This window comes from Mixophyes fleayi, chromosome 3, assembly GCF_038048845.1.
Source record: "Mixophyes fleayi isolate aMixFle1 chromosome 3, aMixFle1.hap1, whole genome shotgun sequence".
Lineage (NCBI taxonomy): Eukaryota > Metazoa > Chordata > Amphibia > Anura > Limnodynastidae > Mixophyes > Mixophyes fleayi.
In genome coordinates this window covers 114,541,497-114,554,064 of record NC_134404.1, presented here as the reverse complement: position 1 = coordinate 114,554,064, position 12,568 = coordinate 114,541,497, and the positions used below count along the sequence as shown (strand labels likewise).

The 12,568-nt window shown below is 43.0% G+C and overlaps 1 long non-coding RNA gene across 1 annotated transcript in view; it reads right to left on the bottom strand.

Annotated features, from left to right (window-relative positions):
• Positions 1 to 1,350: 1,350 nt before the first annotated feature.
• The window catches only part of LOC142142750 (uncharacterized), a 411,021-nt gene continuing 399,803 nt past the window's right edge, over positions 1,351 to 12,568 (bottom strand). Inside the window, exon 3 of the long non-coding RNA XR_012689312.1 lies at positions 1,351 to 1,431. This is a non-coding gene — a long non-coding RNA (uncharacterized LOC142142750). The remainder of the gene's footprint in view (positions 1,432 to 12,568) is intronic.

Genomic DNA, 12,568 nt, shown 5'->3' with positions numbered 1-12,568 from the left:
GGCAGCACTAGGGTTAAGCATGAATAGTGGGGAGACCTCACGCTTTTTTTTTTTTCAACTGTTATCTATTCTTTTACATTTTGACAGCTGCCGGAGCTGTAACTCACTATTACAACACAGGAGAGTTTGCCAAACACAGGAGAGTTAGCTAAACTCGGGAGTGTTTACTTCGCCCAAAATCGCCAGAGCTGACCAGTGATTTTGAACATCAGTGTCAAAATCGCAGCTTGATACATTTCCAGTTTTTTTTTCAAAACTCGCGGGTAAACACCCGCAATTTACCACGATTTAAACACGCTGGAAAACTCGCACTTTGATACATTTACCCCATGGATGGCAACAGAGCTGGATCAAGACGATCTGAGGCCAACGTCGCACATGCAAGTCTCGACTATATGGCAAACGTAATGGACTACAATACCTGCACCTTACTTTGTGGGTTCGTGTCTCATCATGTCCCCTCTCTACTGTTGCCGGGAGTAGGGTGGTTTGAAGGCCAAAAAATTCTGGGCTGGTTTCCACTATAACAGAAAGACCAGGCCCCCTATAATAGTAAATGCCAGTCCCAAGCTTGTTAGCTCAGGACTGATGCTTCTATGGGGAGGGGAAAGACTGCAAAAAACAACATGACCTCCATCTAGGCTGTTGTGGCCTGGTTAATGTGGCAAAACTGTTTACCAGAGGACACAGTATAATAAGCACAGGTCCTAATTTGCCTGTCAATTATATTAAAAGCAAATAAGTACTCTCAATTTTAAAATAAACTTTATTTTAATAAAAGAATCCCAACGAAAAACACTTCTTAGGTATAAAATAAAACATAATTTCTTCCTTCTTGTATTGCAGATGAAAAAAGATAAAAAACCAACCAGCTCAGTGATAATCAAAGCAAAGCGTCCCCAGGACTCCTCTTCGCTGGCAGCCAATTACAAGCATTTTCTACTAAGGGATAGCAAACAGAAAATACTCACTTTGCATTAATTGACATGCACGACAAATGGCAAGGCTTCCTTCACATCAATTGACATTGGTGGATGAAAAAAATGATACATACAGTACTGTTGGTGACACATGAGAAAAAACTAACTTTTAAAAAATAGACATGGATGGCAAATGCAAAAACTCACTTAAAAAGTGGATGAAGAAAGTATAAATGTAGCACTAATTTTTGGATGGCAAATAGAAAAACTCATTTGGAACTTATTCGACATTGAAGAGAAAAGGACTGACCTTTCCCACCAAGAAAATATGGAAAAAAAATCACACACATTTGTACAGCTCTCATGCCATGGAAGACGATGTGCAGCATTGAACAACAATTTGGGCAACAGCATCATAATTTAATACTTGCCTGAAAATATGTGGTATCCTCTTGTCTGGTGTGGATTTTGCATTGAAGAATGAATTTATGATCAGGAATGCAGTATCTACCTTTAACAAGAGAGGATAAAAAGAGTCACGTTAACCAAAGGGAACAATAAAGGAGGTATCACATTTTGGTACCAAAATTTACTTGGACTAGTGGATGTCTCTAAGCAGGTTTCCCAAACCAGGTGGGATGCTGACTTTAACATCTCTCTTTCCCTGGCTCAATGGGGAATTGTTTACAGTAACTTATCTGCAGTATCAACATGTACTAATCATATAGAAATGTTATTAAAGCTACTATATCGCACCTACCTCACCCCAGCTCGTCTCCAGAAGATTTGGCCTAACCACTCTAAATTTTGCTGGCGTGTGGAACTGTAAGTGATCTATTTCATGTATTTTGGTCAACAACTATGGCAAGAGGTTTTTGATCTAGCTCGAAAAATGACGTTCATATCATTAACCCCAACCCCCCTTGCGGCCCTCCTACATCTTTATCCTGTCCAATTACCTAAACACCATAGATATGTCTGGGGGCACATTTTGATAGCTGCAAGGGCAGCAATTGGAAACAAACGTCTCCCCTTACACTCCAAAGTGATTGCGAAAATCCATTATAGCTTTCGCATGGAGACACTAGACGCCCCATACTCTATGTCACCGTCCTCCCCTATTGTCAAATGGATGTCGTGTATTTACTACAGATGATGAAGATTCCAAGCTTATCCATGCTATCGACTTGTCTAGCCCCACAGACTCAGCATCAGTGAATCCATCATTGGCCCTTAAACAGGATCTCTCCTCTGTAATACAACCTAACTCCCTGTCTAGTTAGATCTGAAGAGTGTATATGGTAATGTATTGTGTTGAAGAATTTCTGGTTAGCTATACGATTTTATGTCTGCTCCCCACTCTTTACCCCCCCCCCTTCCTTTCTTCCCTTTTTTTTATTTCTGTACTCTCTCCCTTGAAACCTTAAAAATTTAAAATGCAAAGTTGCAATTGTGATAATAGGGGGGGGGGGGGGCAGTATAACATTAAATGCAATTCATGTTATACTGCAATTTTTCAGGAAAATATGGAAGGTCTGTGAATACCTACAGAAAGGGCTGTTAAGAGTAAACTCGGGCACTTGCACAGGCAGAAGCTAGTGCTGTGCACACAGTCTGGGGGTGTGTAACCACATGGACCAATAGGAAGCTATTTATCCACCCAACCACTTTCCCAGGTCATGTGTGGCAGTGGATGAGTAGATGGCGCTTATCTGCCTCTGGTATAATCTGCCACCACCATGTCCCCAAAGGAGGCCTGGGCACTTTGTATACCCGCCCTTCCCTCTTGGTGCCCCTACCCACAGAAGTTCATTATTTTGCACAACTATGAGTAAGGGATGAACATTATACATAGCACTTTTTCAATATCTGCATGTGTTCTTAAAGGTATTTTTCCTTAGATAAGCAATTTTAGCTGAGATTTGTTATTATTTCTTCAGTGAAGAAATACAGTAGATGTTACCAGTGTTGAGTGTGCATGTATAGCCTGAGGATCAGGCAGGGAAGTCATTATATTTCTATTAAGGGAGATGGAGAAGGCATATCCCCCATTGAAGCTTAATTTCATCCAATAAAAAATAGAACATGACCCCTGCCATCATGCCCAGAATGTAAATTTGCTTTCCTCCATGTCAAGCTTGAGACTTTTCTATGCTCTCGCTACCAGGCCGGTTTACTTGCAGCTTCCATACAGAAAACAAATATCTCATCTTCTTTAATTTAACTTTAGCTTTGCCAGGACAATGTAAGCTTCCATATAGGAACCATCTAAAGATACTCTGTAAATGGAATGAACATTTCATATTAAGATTCAATCTAGCCAAATCCAGCTCTTTCCTGGGAGTAAATATATTTGGGTCCAGGTAATCCTAGGTTACAAAGTCATTAGAGGTGGCCTTTCCAGAGTGGCTTTGAGTATATAATATCACATAAAAAAGGGCTGGGTAAGAGAAATCATTGTGGAGATTGGTCTTGGACGAAGGGGACTGCTAACCACCTATGCAACACACAAGTGGATTATTTCACACTTTCACTGATTTACATACACCAAGATATTCACACAATAATTTTACTGTAAATAAGATAGGACAGCTGAACCAAAATAGTAATTCTATTGAGTGTAGCTCACGGAAATATTCATATATATATATATATATATATATATATATATATATATATATATATATATATGTATATATATATATATATATATATATATATATATTAGGGATGTGCACCGGCGACTTTTGGTGTCTCGTGTTTTGTGTTTTGGATTCGGATTTTCTTGAGGTTTTGGGTTCGGATTTGTTTCGCAAAACACCTGCCGAAAGGTTTTGGATTCGGATTTTTTTTTGAAAAAAGCATAAAAAGTTCAAAAATCAAGTTTTTGGGCTTATTTTCACTCCTACACTATTATTAACCTCAATAACATTCAATAACAATCATTTCCACTAATTTACAGCTTATTCTGAACACCTCACAATATTGTTATTAGTCCAAAATGTTGCAACGAGGTATCTTTCTGGACTGCGTAGTGGAGTGGGCCCCACAATATAATAAGAAAACCATCAACTGGTCTTAATTACACCAAAAATTGTACCTGGAGTGCGTAGAGGAGTGGTCACCACAATATAATAAGAAAACCGGCATCAACTGGTCTTAATTACACCAAAAATTGTATCTGGACTGCGTAGAGGAGTGGTCCCCACAAAATAATAAGAAAACCGGCATCAACTGGTCTTAATTACACCAAAAATTGTATCTGGACTGCGTAGAGGAGTGGTCCCCACAATATAATAAGAAAACCGGCATCAACTGGTCTTAAATACACCAAAAATTGTATCTGGACTGCGTAGAGGCGTGGTCCCTACAATATAATAAGAAAACCATCAACTGCTCTTAATTACACCAAAAATTGTACCTTGACTGCGTAGAGGAGTGGTCACAATATAATTTAAAAACCCTCAAATGGTCTGAATCCCACCAAAAATTGTACCTGGACTGCGTAGAGGAGTGGTCCCCACAATATAATAAGAAAACCGGCATCAACTGGTCTTAATTACACCAAAAATTGTATCTGGACTGCGTAGAGGAGTGGTCCCTACAATATAATAAGAAAACCGGCATCAACTGGTCTTAATTACACCAAAAATTGTATCTGGACTGCGTAGAGGAGTGGTCCCTACAATATAATAAGAAAACCATCAACTGGTCTTAATTACACCAAAAATTGTACCTGGACTGCGTAGAGGAGTGGTCCCTACAATATAATAAGAAAACCGGCATCAACTGGTCTTAATTACACCAAAAATTGTATCTGGACTGCGTAGAGGAGTGGTCCCTACAATATAATTAAAAAACCCTCCACGGGTCTGAATTCCCAAAAAAAAGTTTCATGACTGCGTAGTGGGGTGGCCCCGGTACACAATTTTTTACCGGGGCCACAATATAATTAAAAAACCCTCCACGGGTCTGAATTCTACCAAAAAAGTTTATGGACTGCATAGTGTAGTGTTCTCTACAATATTATTAAAAAATTTTGCAGCAACAGTCAACATTGTTTAATATCTGATACACCTCTATCTGGACTGCATAGTGGAGTGGCCCCGGTACTAAATTTGGTACCGGGGCCACAATACCTCCTCCAACTTCCAAGTGTAGTGTTTATAACATATAAACACTACAGTAGTTCTAGCACGTCAATACCTCTTGTTTTAAATTATGACAGGGCATTTTACTTTTGGTTTAATTTTTTGAATTTGTTGACATTTTGTTTTACTTTTTGAACATGGCAAACGACTGTTGAATGGTCACATAATGCCAAAAAAAGAGTTGCAAGATTGAATTGTCCTTGGGCCCTCCCACCCACCCTTATGTTGTTGAAATAGGACATGCACACTTTAACAAACCAATCATTTCAGCGACAGGGCCTACCAAACAACTGTGGCTGAAATGATTGGTTTGTTTGGGCCCCCACACTAAAAAAACAATTCATCTCTCCCTGTACAAACTAAACAGGCTCTACTGAGGAAAGATGTCGTCCTCATCCTCAACCTCTGATTCCTCTCCCCCTACAGTGTGCACTTCCTCCTCCTCACACATTATCAATTCGTCCCCGCTGGACTACACAACCACAGGTCCCTCTGTACTATCTGGAGGGCAGTAACAATATGGACTGTCTGACATGTCTATTTGGATGGTGTCAGCAAAATAATCCTCCACCATTTTTTGAATTGTGACAGCATCCAATGCAGCGACAGTAGACATGTCTGCAATGGTTGGCAGGTCCTTCAGTCCGGACCAGATGTTATCAGCATCCCCGCCAGCGGGTCTTTTAGGAAAACTGAGCTTTTTCCTCGCAGCCATAGATGTGGAAGAAAATGAGGGTGGAGCTGTTGGCATGTCACGGTCCTCTTCAGAGGACAATATCCTGACCAGCAGGTCTTTGCACCGCTGTAGACTTGTGTCCGCCGGAAACAGAGACACAACATACGCTTTAAACCGAGGTTCGAGCACGGTGGCCAGAATGTATTCCTCTGACTTTAAAAGAGTGACCACCCTCGGATCCTGGCAAAGCGTACAAAGGGCTACATCCACAAGAGCTACATGCTTTGTGTAATCGCAATGGTTTACCAGCTCCTCCCTCACTTTCTCCAGCTGCTTCTGCAACAGCCTGATCAGGGGAATGACCTGACTCAAGCTGGCAGTGTCGGAACTGACTTCTCGTGTGGCAAGTTCAAATGGCTGGAGAACCTTGCACAACACCGAAATCAGTCTCCACTGCGCTTGACTCAGGCGCATCCCCACTCCTTTGCCTATGTCGTAGGTGGCTGTGTAGGCCTGAATGGCCTTTTGCTGCTCCTCCATCCTCTGCAGCATATAGAGGGTGGAGTTCCAGCACATCACAACCTCTTGTTTGAGGTGATGGCAGGGCAGGTTCATGGTTTTTTGATGTGCCTCTAGTCTGCGGTAGGCACTGGCTGAATGCCGAAAGTGTCCAGCAATTTTGCGCGCCACCACAAGCATCTCCTGCACACCCCTGTCACTCTTAAGGTAATGCTGCACCACCAAATTAATGGTGTGGGCAAAACATGGGATGTGCTGGAAATTGCCCATATTTAATGCTCGCACAATGTTACTGGCATTGTCTGACACCACAAATCCCCATGAGAGTCTAAGTGGGGTAAGCCACTGGGAGATAATTTCCCTTAGTTTCTCTAATATGTTGTCAGCGTTGTGCCTCTTATTAAAGCCTGTAATACACAATGTTGCCTGCCTTTGCACGAGCAGCCGTTTTGTAGATGCTGCTACTGATGCAGCTGTTGCTGTTGCTGCGGAAGGGGATGCATCTACCCAGTGGGCTGTCACAGTCATATAGTCCTTCGTTTGCCCAGAACCACTTGTCCACATGTCCGTGGTTAAGTGGACAGTGGGTACAACCGCATTTTTTAGAGCACTGAGGACACTTGATCGTACTTCTCTGAACATTTTTGGTATCGCCTGCCTAGTGAAGTGGAATCTCGACGGGATTTGGTACCGGGGACACAATACCTCCATTAACCCTCTAAATCCCACTCCACTGATGGCGGACACCGGGCGCACGTCTAACACCAACATAGCAGTTACAGCCGCAGTTATACGCTTTGCAATAAGGTGACTACTATCGTATTTTGTGGTCATGGCAAACGACTGTTGGACGGTCAATTGTTTTGTGAAAGACTTAGCGGTCTTACGACTTCCCCTCTGGGAAGATGACCGACTTAAAAAAAAAATTTGTATTTTTTTTTATAAGTTTTTTTTTTTTTTTTTTAAAAACTTGGGAATAATGGGAAAATAACTATGCCCTTAGAAGCACAGAGCACAGGACACAGCACCACTGGACTGAACAGGACACAGCACAGGACCCAGCAGCACCACTGAACTCAGAAGGACAGAGCACAGGACACAGCACCACTGGACTGATACTGCAGAATGTGTGAACTTTGTAATATTGCAGTACCACTGGACTTTAACTGCTGAATGTGTGAACTTGGTAATATTGCAGTACCAATGGACTTATACTGCAGGATTGGTTTTGCAAATTTTGTTGTAATTATTTTTTTTTTTTATAACTTTTTTTTAATTTTTTTGAAAATGGGGAATAATGGGGAAATAACTATGCCCTTAGAAGGACAGAGCACAGGATACAGCACCACTGGACTGAACAGGACACAGCACAGGACCCAGCAGCACCACTGAACTCAAAATTGACAGAGCACAGCACACAGCACCACTGGACTGATACTGCAGAACACAGCACAGCACAGAACTAAACAGCACAGCATGAGATCTACCAGGACAGAGGACCACCTAACACACCCTCCCTCTACCCTGATCAATGCCCGAGTGAAGATGGCGGCGACTAGCGGGGAATTTATAGGATCCGAGTATCGCGAGATCCGACAGCGGGATTATGACTCAGAGCCTCGGTTTCAGGTTTTCATTTGGCGCCAATACCCGGATCTGTCTCGGATCCGGCTCGGATCGGAAACGTTCGGGTGGGCTCGGATTCACGAAATCCGAGTGCGCTCATCTCTAATATATATATATATATATATATATATATATATGTGTGTGTGTATATATCAGGGGCAAACGCAGGATTTTTAAGGGGGGGTTTCCTCCCCCCAAAAAAAAATACATAGAGAGAGAGAGAGCTGCTGCGCATGCGGCCACGCTTGCGCAGCAGCTCCATTTAGGCAATGATGAGTCGCAGCACTGTCAAATAAGCGTCCGCAGCAGTGCTGTATCAATACAGCACTGCCATGGACTCTTCTGTGACAACGCCACGGCTGCTGTACAGTACAGGGCAATGTTTAGTGCCTGTTCTCGGAGGGGAGGGGTTTCTGGAGAACCAGAAACCCCCCCTGCGTGCACCCCTGTATATATATATATATATATATATATATATATATATATATATATATATATATATATATATATGTCTAGATATATGCAACTAACAAAATATTTATGAATTGGGGGCTACCACTCCACACCCATTGCTGCATTACACATTCAGAGATTTACAATTTTGCATAAAGTGTGTGAAACCACTGCCTATCAAAACTTCCCTTGATTAATCCATTGTTCGAGTGAAATCTTTTTGATAGCCATTAAGTTGCCTATGTAATATGAGTTGGTGGTCTCAGTCCAATTTAAGTGGGCAGGTGTCCACACGATGAAAAAATCAACATCACAATTGGCACTAATTGGAACCATAGCTGGCAGTCTCAACACTAAATGATTTAATGGGCATGGAGACAGAACAATTCTTTAAACCTCGATGGTTTTCCTCCAGAATTCTTCTGCTCATTTCTTTGTTAATGTGGTATTATGTGGCTGCAATATCAATAGCTTTTGTTTCTCAGATTTTAATTTCCCATCATCTTTAGAAAAAAGAAGTAACTGGTCATTAAAACATTTTTCCCCCATACTTTCAGTTTTCTAAATCATAGTTAACTAATGCTAACATGGAGTAGAGAAGAATTTGAACAAATGAGCGAAAATGATGGCTAACTATAAACTATAGCCATATGCACACAACTTTAAAAACAGAGCTTATCAGATAACATCATAATGTAAACATATACATAATTACCACCATTTGAAAATTATTTGCAGGGATGCTTTGCTGGCGGGATGGTGGATGTAAGCAAGTTACGTATTGTCCTCTCTAAACAGACCTTAGTGGACTACAATCTGCACCATTACATATTCATTTAACAATCGTTATACTCTAAAATGTTTGTTTGTTAAAATGACCGGAGAATAATAGTGATAGAGAAAAATAAGAGAAATTGTATTAAACAGTTTGTCAGTTTTGAAAATATGGACATTTGAATGTGTCTGCCAATAGAAGCATACAAATCAACTTAATTTACACACAACAGCATCCAAATATATAATTAACTGTTTTTACTAGTATTGGAATTAAAATACTTACAAAAATACCCAACATTTATTTCCAATACTAACAGTGCCTAAGAAGACACCCTTAGCTCTCCTAGTCAGCTAACCCCTTCTCCGGCTTTCTCCTGACCCCCACTTCTTACCTTGTCTGGAGGACTCCAGTGGTATTGGTTAAATACAGGGGAAAGGACAGAACTGTATTTACAAAAGGAATACGCCATTAGTTAGTATTTTAACACCTTTGTTTTTAATCTACAAAGTAGATAAATGGATTGCTATCACACAAATACTACTAAAAATAAACATAATAATTGTCAAAAAGTACAGAAAACTAACACATATACACTATATGGACAAAAGTATTTGGCCACACCTGTTAAATATTGAATTGAGGTGTTTCAATCAGACCCATTGCCAGAGGTGTATAAAATCAAGCACCTAGCCATGCAGTCTGCATTTGCAAACATTTGTGATACAAAATGGGTAATTCTTAAGAGTTCAGTGACTTCAAGTGTGGTACTGTGATAGAATGCCACCTTTGTAATAAGACGGTTCGTGAAATTTAAGTAATATTATTAGAAAGTGGAAGCGTTTAGGAACAACTGCAACTCAGCCACAAATTGGAAGACCACATAAAATCACAAAGCAGGGTCAATGACTGCTAAGGCGCATGGTGTGTAAAAGTCGCTAATGCTCTGCTGATTCTATAGCTGAAGAGTTCTGAACTTCTACCGGCATTAATGTAAGCACAAAAACTGTGTGGCGGGAGCTTAATGGAATGGGATTCCATGGCAAGCAGCTGCATGGAAGCCTCACATCACCAAGATCAATGCAAAGCATCGGATGGAGTGGTGTAAAGCACACCGACACTGGACTGTGGAGCAGTGGAAACGTGTTCTATGAAGCAATAATTCACACTGGAATATCTTGTTGCATACCTGTAACTGTAGACCCACTTCAGCTATAGACCTGATTTTGTACTTATATGGATATTATCGACATATCGATGTGCACCTGACGGAGCTTGATCATCCATTAACATTGGAGCACACAAGACGGAGACTGAAACTTTACTTCCAGCTGTTTGAACCATATGAGGGATCTCTTCTTCCTTAGCAGCCTGGACGCCCCCACATTATGTACAAGTAAGGATACACCCTCAAGAGTGTATTTAATTTTTATTTTTTATCTTTTAAATCGACTATAAATACATTTTCATTGTATTTTAGAAGAAGCCATCCATCTCTCTTTTTTTCTTTTCTTTATGAAATGTTTGGTCTTCTTGGCACTCCTAATCTTTCAGATATTGTTCCATTTTTATAAGGGGTGGAACCCTTTGTTGGGAATGCGACAAGAGACTACACTTTTTTGGGTTTAGAGCGCTTGGGATTTGTGTTAGTTTGTTATCCTGGTATTCTTTACCTGCACCTCTGCAATTGCTCCTGGAATCCAACGTCATCTGCTTCTAAGCTAAACTTGGTGTCTTTTACCTGCATCTTTCCAATTGTTCCTGGTATCCAGGGTCTTCTGTAACTAAGCTAAGCCTGGTATTCTGTATTTATATCTCTCCAACAGATCCTATTTTCTAACTAGCCTCTCCTGTCAGTGTTGTCTGGTACCTATCCGCAGAGCCGCGACCTGCAAGTTGAAGCAGCAAAGTCCAAGCATCCTTGCGGAGATCCCTGGTGAACATTTTCATTTTTTTAAATTACACCCCTCTATGGTGGGTAGAGCCAGACCATTCAGATCTTGAAGAATCCTAAATTTCCACTTTGTTTTGTGACACTGTGAGAGCGGTACTCCCGAAGAACGTCTCAAAGGATCCCCTGTAATGAGGAAAGGTTCTCACCTGATCCCGAGGGTCGCTATGGGCGGAACCCGTCAAGTGCAGGAGGCTTCTGCTGCAGTCACGGTCCCTGCTGCGTGCGAGAGGAACAGAGGCACGAAAACAATGGGGGAAGTGGAAGGGGGTGTCCGGAATGCCGCCCAGGACTAGAGGGTTACTCAGCCCCGCTTGGCGACTCTCCGTTTTATTCTGGCCAAGCCACGCGGCTCCAAGAGTTCGGGGTAGAGAACGTTCTCGCCCGAACTCCCTACTCCCCTCTGGGGAGGGCCACAAGTGTGGGGACAAGACTCACTCCGCCGGCGGTGCGCCGCGAGGTATCACAGTCCCCACCCAGAACCGTCAGTCTCCTGCCGGCGTGCGGGCGGACTCCGTTTTACCCCACGAGGCACCGTCTGCCCTGGAACCGTCAGGCAACCTTGCCGGAACTCAGGCCAGACACCCCAATGGAACCGTGGACGGCTGTGACCAACCCCGGAACTCACCAGGGCAGGGCTGTACTGCCCCAGTGGAACCGCGGAACGCCCGAACCGCCCTCGGAACTCAGAAGGGCTGTGCTACACTACTTCCAAGGCACCGAGGGAGACCTGGATCTCTCCCAGCCCGCGAAGAAGTCGTGCCACACCGCCGCCCAAGGATCTGCCCCACCAGGGCCTACACGGAAGGGGGAAGGGAAAGGGGATAGACAATACTTACCGGCTCGGGAACGAGTTGAGTCCACCCGGCGATCAGTCCCAACACACCACTTTCCGACCCCTGCAGGGAGACACAACACGCCCCAACCGCCCACTACACCGTACAATACCCCCCAATACAATACTCAATTGACAGTACAATACTCACAATACAATACTCAATTGACAGTACAATACTCACAATACAATACTCAATTGCACAGTACAATACCCAGGACACTATTAACACGGAAAAGTGTAATATCAAAGCAGAGTGTGTGTGTTCTTGTCCTACTCTGCCCCAAGGGTGATACGGTTAGGAAAAGGGAGAGAGGGAACAAAGACAGACTTCCAAGGCAGGGCCTAAAGCCCAGGGGTGACCTGAGGGCCTCGCGCCCTAGGGAATCTACTCAGGGCCTGGTGCCCTATTGGGTCTAACGGGAGCTACCAAATGGAAAGGCAGACTTAATGGACGCCGGCAGAAGGCCCTGGGCCCGGGTAAAGAGTGTCCGATAGGATGCGGGCGTGGGCCCGGGAGGGGTGGTCCCCACTGGGGTCTTACCTGGTCTAGGTCCTCCGCTCGCGACGTCAGCGTAACTCCTCTTCGGTCCTGCTGCTGCTGCTACTGTGGGTGCTGCTGCTGCTGTGGGTGCTGCTGCTGCTGTGGGTGCTGCTGCTGC